Source organism: Stomoxys calcitrans, chromosome 5 (genome assembly GCF_963082655.1).
Source record: "Stomoxys calcitrans chromosome 5, idStoCalc2.1, whole genome shotgun sequence".
Classification (NCBI taxonomy): domain Eukaryota; kingdom Metazoa; phylum Arthropoda; class Insecta; order Diptera; family Muscidae; genus Stomoxys; species Stomoxys calcitrans.
The window spans coordinates 7,589,507-7,599,201 of record NC_081556.1 but is presented as its reverse complement, the minus strand read 5'-3'; positions in this window follow the sequence as shown (position 1 = coordinate 7,599,201).

The following is a 9,695-nucleotide window of genomic DNA, read 5'->3' as shown; positions in this document are numbered from 1 at the left end:
AACTACTCTCCCCCAAGGAAAAGGGAATGAATACTTAATCTACCCTTCCCAAAGAGAAAGGGTAATGAAGTTACCCTCCCCAAGGCAAAAGAAAATGAAGTTAACCTCCCCGAGGGAAAGGAAAATGAAGATATCCTTTGCCAAGAGAAAGTATAAAAAAACAAACCTTCCTCTTGGGAAAGAATTGCTAAACTACCATTCCCAAGAGAAAGGGATAAGATGGATAATGAAAACTTACGAATTACCTACTACGAGTTAGGAATCTACCCTTCAGCAAGAGAAAGGGTAATAAAACAAACAAGAGAAAGGGTAACAAAAAGACCCTTCCTCAAGAGATAAGGTAATAAAACGACCTTTCCTCAAGAGAAAGGTTCATAAAACCACCCTTCTCTTAGAATTACTTTCTGAATCGATCTGTCGGTCCATCGGACTGACAGTTTATCTGTCTGTCTGTCCACGTTATTTTGCGTACAAAGTACAGATTGCATTTTTCCCATCACAGAAGTATAAATATTTTTGATTTTCTAGCCAAGATTCAAGATTTTCCAATTATCTCCTCTATTTCCAAGTACGTATTGTCTTCCCCGGATGAACTGCTCTTTAATCTCTTCCTACAAATTATCATCCATTTAATGTGGGCATCAACAAAATGACCAAATGATCAGTAATTTCTTTTCGGGTGTATTTGATGTCTTGACCTACTCTAGTGCAGCACCTGTTGTAGCATTTTCGATTTCCGAAACATTTGTTTTTTTTTTTAATCAAATTCTAAAATGTTTGTTTTTTGTAAATTTAGCTTCCCGCAACTTTCACTTTAGGTGCCCCTAGCAAATGCCTATAAGGATTTCCTCCAACCCAACTCAGTTTATCCCATATGGAGATGACAACCTGCCTGCCTGCCTGCCTGTCACCACAGCTGACATTCTGATCATGTTTTAGTCAGTTTAATTAAAACATTTTGAATGGTGGTCGCAATAAAAAAAAAAGAAAAAAAAACAAAAAAATTGATAACAGCGCATTGCTGGAGTTTTTTTTTTTATCAGTCTTGACTTTTGGCAATTCCTTTACATTTTGTTTGCCTCGCTTTGAGTTTTTGTTTGGCATAAAATTGGCCTTATTGTATGTTTGGAGAGTCAACCCTAAAGCAAAAACCTTCACAATGTTGGTAGTAAATTTTTTTGAAGCACTTGTAACTTTTGTCATCCTCTTCAGGGCATTCTGAGGGTTTATTTTTTTCAGATTCTGCGTCCTTGCGTTTTTAAGAGACGTTTGACCATTTTTTTTTTTTGGGTTCATTTGGACGTTGTTGTTGAAATGATTTTTTGAAGTTGGTCAATAGTGTTATGCTATGTTTTTCCTTTTTGCCTTACATCCTGCCAACAACTTTTTTGCCTTTGCTTCGAATATTTAGACCAGTTGTGTTTGACCGACTGGCTAGCTGGCTGGCTGGTTGGCTGTTGCATGCCATGTCAGACAGAGAGACATTTCAAATGGAATTCCTGTTGCATTCGATGGTTTGTTTTTTCACTTTTTTTTTGTCCATTGCATTTCTGTCTTGCGATGACAACTAAATTGATTTATTGTCTTCTTTTCTCCCTCGTCTTCCTTCTCTTCTTGTGGCCGCTGATTTCATTCTTGTTATCGTTTTTTCCATTTTTGCTTTTAATTGAGCATGATGAGGACTGCGTTGCTTGTTCTTCCCTGTCTGTGGTTAATTTAAACATTTTTGACATCCAAGTGATCATTCTCCATTGGAATTGGACAGCGAGAACTCTGGAAAAACATAACTAAGCTACTGAACCACTCCAGGTGGTGCTTAACGTCTTTGTTAATTGGCAATTTATTGGCAGATATGTTTTTATGGCTTTGCCAGTGTGAGGTAGTCAATGTGGCTAAGTGAGTGTAACATTGTAATGAATCCATAATAAAACTATGCAAGTTAGAAAGACAGAAGCAGCGAAAGTAGCTACCAAACAAAAAACTATGAAACAATCTATTATAAAGGGTGATTTTTTAAGAGCTATAGGAAAGTTTGTCCAAAAATCCCATAAAATTCAGAAAAAATGCATCTAATCTTTAGTTGAATTGATAGTACGGACCATATAATTCAATGTTTGAAGATCACTTCATGCAAATGTTGAATGTGACTGTACTTCAAATGGTCCATCCTAGTAGTACAATTTTGGTATACTCTTTCCAACATTTCGACCGGTATCTCACGAATATATGCTTCAATAATGTCCTCTAATGCGCCAATTGACATGAGGTTAGGCATAGCCCCACAAAACAGCCCCATGAGGTTAAGCATAGCACCACAAAAAATAGTCTGCAGGCGTTAAATCGCACGATCTATGCGGGCAATTGAACCGTCCCCAAAAATGTTCACCAAACTCGACTCTCAATAAGTCCATAATTACGCGTGTTGTGTGGCATGTGGCATCGTCTTGTTGAAACCACATGTCATGCAAGTCAAGCTCTTGCATTTTGGTAAAAAAAATAGTTGGATATCATCCCACGGTGGCGCTCACCATTCACAGTTGCGTTACGATTCGCATCATGTTTGAAGAAGTACGGTCCAATGATGCCACCAGCCCATAAACCGCACCAAACTATGACGTTTTTTGGATGCATTGGTAGCTCTTGCAATACTTCCGGCTGATCTTCAATCCAATATCGACAATTCTGCTTATTTACGTACCCATTGGGCCAAATATGAGCTTCCTCGCTGAACACATATTTTCAATAAAAAAGTGGATTTTCGGCCAATTTTCCAAAAGACCATTGACGAAAAATTCTGCGTTGCAGTTGGTCGCTCGGTTTCAATTCTTCCACCAGATGTATTTTAAAAGGCTTCGCATCTAAATCCTTCCGCAAAAATTTTCCACTTGTTGAGTAGCAGAGGGCCAATTGCTGCGAACGGCGACGAATCGATAATTAATGGTCATCATTAACACTAGCCGATACAGCTGCGATATTTTCCTCAGTTCGCAGTAAGAAAAGGCAAAAGTCGGGAGGTGACGACTTTATAATACCCTACACCTACTCTATTGGTAGATAAAAATTGCGACCAGTAGTTTGTAGATAAATTAACATGGACAGACGGACAGACAGACAGACGGACATAGCTAAATCGAATCAGAAAGTAAGTCGATCGGTTTACTTACCAAGGGGGTATCTCTCTTCCTTCTGGGTGTTACAACCAAATGCACTAAGTATAAAAATTAAATAATTTGCAACCGTTGTTCGTTTGTAAGACGATTCATGGTTAAAGTATAGACCAAACTGAAGATGCTTGACGGTGAAACAAAATACGGAACGTGCGTGAGCTGTTTAAACCAGTGTTGTCAAAAAGATAATAACTAAAAAATCACCCTTTAAAAAAAATTAAATTGTTCGCTTTGTTTGTCTGTTCAGCATGGACTCTAAAACGGCTGAACCGATTTTCATAAAATTTTCACAGATGAAATTCATAAATTTTCATTATATGATTTGAGACCACTGTGAAAAGAGAGTACTATATGTTTTTCATATCTGAAGAGGGGGCGGACCCTCCCCCTTATCACCATATTCAAAAATGCCAAATCCCAGAGATGGGAGCAACGATTTAAGCGAAATTTTGTATGCCACTTTTTGGTACACCAAAGACACGAAATTGGTATACAATTTTGGGGACAAATAACCTGGGGGCCGCCCTATCCTAAAATCTACTCGAACGGGCATGTTTACCGATTGGGACAATATGGGTATCAAATGATAGGTACTTAAGAGTAGAGTACGAACTTGGCAAAAAAAGGTCACCCTAAGTGTCGGGGGGTCCCCCACCCCCAAAAACACCACCCAACCAAACACTTTTACCGCTTTGGGTAATATGAGTATAAAGTGAAAGTTGGTTAAAAGGAGAGTACAAATCTGATAAAAAAAAAATATTTCTGGATGTCAGAGGGGCCGCCCAACACTCAAAAACTCCACAACCGGACATATTTACTGATTGGGACACTTTGGGACAGTAATGAAAGGTATTTGGAAGTGATATTAAAAATTGGATTCAAGTACCTATGAGGCCTCCCCAGACCCAAAACCGTCCCAAAAGTACCGCCCAAATTAAAAAGTGAACCGATCGGGATAATAAAGGATTCCAATGAAAGGTAATCGGGAGTGAACTATGAATATGATATAAAAATTGTATCCAAGTATATGGGGAGCCGCCCCAAGCCGAAAATCACCCCAAAAGTACCGCACAAAATCAAAGTGGACCGATCGGCATAATATGGAACTCAAATTAATGGTTTCAGGGAGTAGAATACGAATATGGTGGCAAAAATTGGATACAAGTAATTAGGGCATCGCCCCAAGAGTACCGCCCAAAATCAAAGTGGACCTATCGGGACAATATAGGACTCCAATGAAAATTTTAGGGAGTAGAGTTTAAATATGTTGTTTAAAATTGCATAGAAGTATGTAGGGAGCCGTCCCAAGCCCAAAATCGCCCCAAAAGTACCGCCCAAAATCAAAAAGAACCGATCTGTACAATATGGGACTCATATGAAAGGTATTCATGAGTATAATATGAGTATAATGCTAAAATTTGGATCCAAGCATTTAGGGAGCCGCCCCATTCCCAAAATCGCCCCAAAAGTACCACCCAAAATCAATATTGTACCGATCGGGACAACATGGGACTCCAATGAAAGGTATTCGAGAGTAGAGTGCATATATGACTATCGAATATTAAAAATAGGGTGTAATTACCAATGGGGCTTCCCCAAAACCAAATCCGTTCCAAGTGGGCATATTAGAATATGGTCCATATGGCACCGATCTTCAACAATTCAAATGCAAATTTTGCTCATGAACATTCCACTAAGAAACAGGGGCAAAATTCTCCCATATCAATGAGTGCAGTCCGATTCAAGTTTAAGCTCCGGGCCTCCGTTTTATAGCCTACAGTGCGACACCTCTTTGGGAAGAAATTTTTACAAGGCTAGAATCATACAAATGTTGCCAGCATTAGGAGGGGAAAATCACCGTTGAAAATTTTTTCTGATGGTTCCGCCAGGATTCGAACCTAGGCGTTTAGCGTCATAGGCGGACATGCTACGCTACAGTGGCCTCCACATCCGATCTTCAGCTTGGGGGTTAAAATACCATAAAAAGCGCATTTATTCTCCGATTTGGCTGAAATTTGAAACACTCGGTTGCGCTAGTTGCCTCGACATGGTGTCGACCATATTTACATATAGCTGAAATATAGACCGAAATGCCGATTAATGGTCTCAAGCTTATAGCAGGCGCATTTATTACCCGATTTTGCTGAAACTCAAAATAGTGAGTTTAATTGGGCCCCCCGATATCCGAACCAAAAGTGGTCCAGATCGGAAGATATTTAGATATAGGTGTCATATAGAACGGTCTGCCGATAAGGGGTCTGAAGCCCATAAAAGCCGCAATTGTTATCGGATTTAGCTGAAATATGACACAGTGTTTTATATGAAGCCTCCCGTCATCCGACCAACATATGGCCTAGATATGACTTTATTTAGATATAGCTGCCATATAGACCGATCTTCCAATTTAGGGTCCTTATACCATAAAAAGCGAATTTTTTACCCGCTTTCGCTAAAACTGTGACTTGAATAAGAGTTCTTCGGATCAAATCAAATATGATCCAGACAGGCCGCCATTTGCAAATTCCCATGGATATGGTAGTGGAGTTGTTGAAATAGAGGATGGTTATTTTATCCATGGTGTTGTGTATCCTAAGAACTTAACACGTTTTTACTCGTTTTTTTTTGTTCGGGTGGACGTTGCTATTCAAATGAATAATATCACCCAACAGATGGCGCTGAAGCTGTTTGCAGTTATGATTGCTGTTGATTCCCATCATCATTATGCCCACATTATTATACCCACCACCATAGAATGGGGGTATACTAATCTAGTCATTCCGTTTGTAACACCTCGAAATATTGATCTGAGACCCCATAAAGTGTATATATTCTGGATCGACTCGACATTCTGATTCGATAATGTCATGTCCGTCCTTCTGTTGAAATCCCGATAGCGGTCGAACGCGTAAAGCTACCCGCTTGAAATTTTGGCACACATACTTATTATTGGTGTAAGTCGTTGGGGATTGCAAATGGACAATATCGGTTTAGATTTGAATATATCCTCCATATAATCCGATTTCCCTATTTGACTTCTTGAACCCCTAGAAGCTTCAATTCTAATCCGATAGCGTTGAAATTTGAAACAAAGACTTGAGTTATGGCTTTCAAAATCCGTGCCAAGTATAATCCGAATCGGCCTATTAACAGGTATAGCCCCAATATAAACCGATCCCCGGGTTTGACTTCTTGAGCCCCTATAAGCTTCAATTTTCATCCGATTTGGCTGAAATTCGGAACGAAGACTTGAGTTATGACTTCCAATATCCCTGCCAAGTATGATCCGAATCGGTCTATAAACAAATATAGCCCCCATATAAACCGTTCCCCAGATTTGAGTTTTTCAGCCCTTAGAAGCCTAAATTTTCTCCAGATTTGGCTGGCTGAAATTTGGCCCAAACCCCTATTTTGTGACTTACAACATCGTTGCCTAGTTTTATCCGAATCGGTCAATATTGTGATATAGACCCCGCTAAGTACCGATAATTCGATATGAGTTCTTGAGACCAAAAGAATCAAAAGACAAACTCATTTAATAAGGGTAAATTTTTAGAGGAATCCATGGTGGTGGGTACCTAAGATTCCGCCCGGCACGCTTTTACTTGTTTTTATCTATCTATTGTGAAAGTTTGTCCCAGGGTAGGAGATTTTAAAAAAATAAACCCGAAAACAGTCAAATTTAAGTTCTTTTATTTTTTTTTTTTCGATGGACAGACCACTTTCCAAACCAGTGGTGAAAAGCATATGATCAACTTTGAACTACCTGCTCTTTATCTCTCTCACAGTATCTCTTACTCCCTCTTTTTTTCTTCTTTCAGGTTGATGTTGGTATTCAAATGATTATTATTCTCCAACAGATGGCGCTGAAGCTGTTTTCAGTTATGTCCGTCGTGCATACCCATCATCATTTTGCCAACATTTTTCTTCTCTAGAAAGTCTTTAATTTGGCTACCTACTGTTATGCTCAATCAATATGACTGTTATGGGCGGTTTCGAAGCTAAGCTTGGGCGCTCCCGCAGATACTTGGAACCACAATTTACTATCAGATTCGTACTCTACTCCGATAATCCTTTTGAGTCCCATATTGTCATGATCAGTCAATAAGTCTGTTTGGGGAGTTTTTCTTGCGTGGGATGGGGCAGCCCCCAGACACTTAATTCCGAAAGTGAATATAAGTTTTGTTATCTACTCCCAAATATCTTTCATTTGAGTGCCATATTGTTATGGTCGGTTGATATGTCCGGTTTGGGGTTGAGGAGGCTCCCTGGGTACTTCGACCCCATATTCGTATTCCACTCTCCAATACCTTTTATTTCTTACCTATGTTATCCCGTTCGGTCCACTTTTAATTTTGGGTGTTTTTATTTTTGGGGAGGTGTTTTGGAAATCAAATTCGTGCTCTACTCCAATCGGTTAAGCCGTTTTTGAGTTTGCTCGGAACTAATATACAAGCAAGTAAACACAAATTGATTTGTATACCCTACACCAGCCCCTTATCATTGAGCTTTAACTTGAATCTGATTGCACTCATTGATATGTGAGAAGTTTGCCCCTGTCCTTAGTGGAATGTTGATGAGCAAAATTTGCAATTTTACGTCACTACTGTGGTACAGGGTTTTATTGTAACCCCAAAAAAAAGAGAGATGGACCCATTAATAGGTTTACCAATAGACTCAGGCTCGCTTTCTGATTCGATTTAGCTGTGTCCATTTGTCTTTTCGTCCGTCTGTCTGTGCGTTTGGTCGACATTTTGGTCAACACTTTATTTTTACAGACTTTTTGTCCAAAATTTTTTCAAAATTTTAGTTTTGAGATTTTCTTTAAATTTTCCACAAAAAGTCTTAAGACGATCAAGAATGGCCGGAAATGAATTAGTACATGTCAAGCTGTTGAAAACACTTTATCTTTTGGATGTGGATTGTTTTTTTCCCTAAAACCTTATCTTCATATTTTTTTTAACAAATCATTCATGTTGACAATATTCCTCCTCAATAACACGCAGACTATTACAAAAACTTTTATTGACTGCTTCGTTTTGATCATCATAAAATACCGCCCACCAACCACAAAAATCTCAGCATACTAAGAGCAATTATGTTTCAATTTTAAAATTTATAGCCAAAAATTTAGCAGTTGAATGCTTTGCCGAAGTCTTGGGGGGGGGGTCCAAAAGTAAACCATAAAAAAAACATCACCCAAAGATTACAATGCTTGGGAAAACAAAAGAGACATAAACGGTGTTTTTAATTTAAAAATTCCCATTTATATGGGGTCAATAATTTCTCTTTGATTTTATGCGTTTTGGGTGATATATTTTGCTTTCGTGGTGAGTTGTGTTTGGTGGCAGAGAAATGAGGAAAATAAAATCGATTTATTGCAATGAAATCAAAAAACCATTTTGTTTCTCCCTACACTTTCAAATCTGTCTTTGGGGTTTGTGTAAATTTTTTGCTACTCTCTTTATGGTATTTGGAAATCCTTGAAAGGGGGCACAAGATAAGATACACTGGAAAAAAAATACGACGTATCAATTCCGGCACGTCTATCGAGATACCAAACACAACGCACTGTGCAAAGACCTTACATTGGGATAGGGAACCATATCTGAGAATGGTCCTATTCGTACCGTACTCGTTGCGGAACTATGGGGACCTTAATATAATACACTGTACAAAAATGCATCAAAATCTGATCAAAAACCAGTAAAAACGTGCGAAGTTCGGCCGGGCAGTATCAAGTCGTCAATGTAAGAGGGGTCCGTTTTTACTACTCTTCTGTTTCTCGTAGTTTTCCGGGGGTGGGTTACTGGCCCAACGCCCCAAGCACATGGGTTTTGGCGGATTCCTCTTTGGGCCGGGCAGTATCAAGTCGTCATCTTAAAGGGGGTCCGTTTTTTCTATTCCTTTGATTGTCATGGTTTTCCGGGGGCGGGTTACTGGCCCAACGCCCCAAGCATATGGGTTTTGGCGGATCGCACATGTATCCCTCTTTCGGCCGGGCAGTATCAACTGCCCGCCAACTTAAGGGCGGTCCGTTTTTACTACTCCTTTGATTCTCATGGTTTTCAGGGGGCGAGTTACTGGCCCAACGTCACAACCATATGGGTTTTGGCGGATCGCACATGTATCCCTCATTGTTGCGAGCAGCTTGCTTCAAGATCCGACGCTCGCCTCCAGCAGCCCCTATCCTGGGAACAGACGCTGATGTTGACCATTGGTTATTTGAAAGCGCCAATAACTCGCCTTGTCATCTCGAGTATCATTGGCACTCAATATTTAATTAAGAGCCAGTGCCACCTGACTCCTCACTGAGACTCTCCCCCGAGAATCGCTGACTGCCCGAGGACGCATTTGCAGTTACTCCGCATAACGACGGAGGTTTCCACTAACCGCAACCTGTGGACGCGCCCGATAGCTTTCAACTAAGCTTCCTACGATATCGTTGGACGCCACACAAGTCGAAACTCAAAGTTGTAGCCTGTGTGGTGCTCATAGTTATCCCGTGTCGGGGGGGAGTCAAAACAGAAC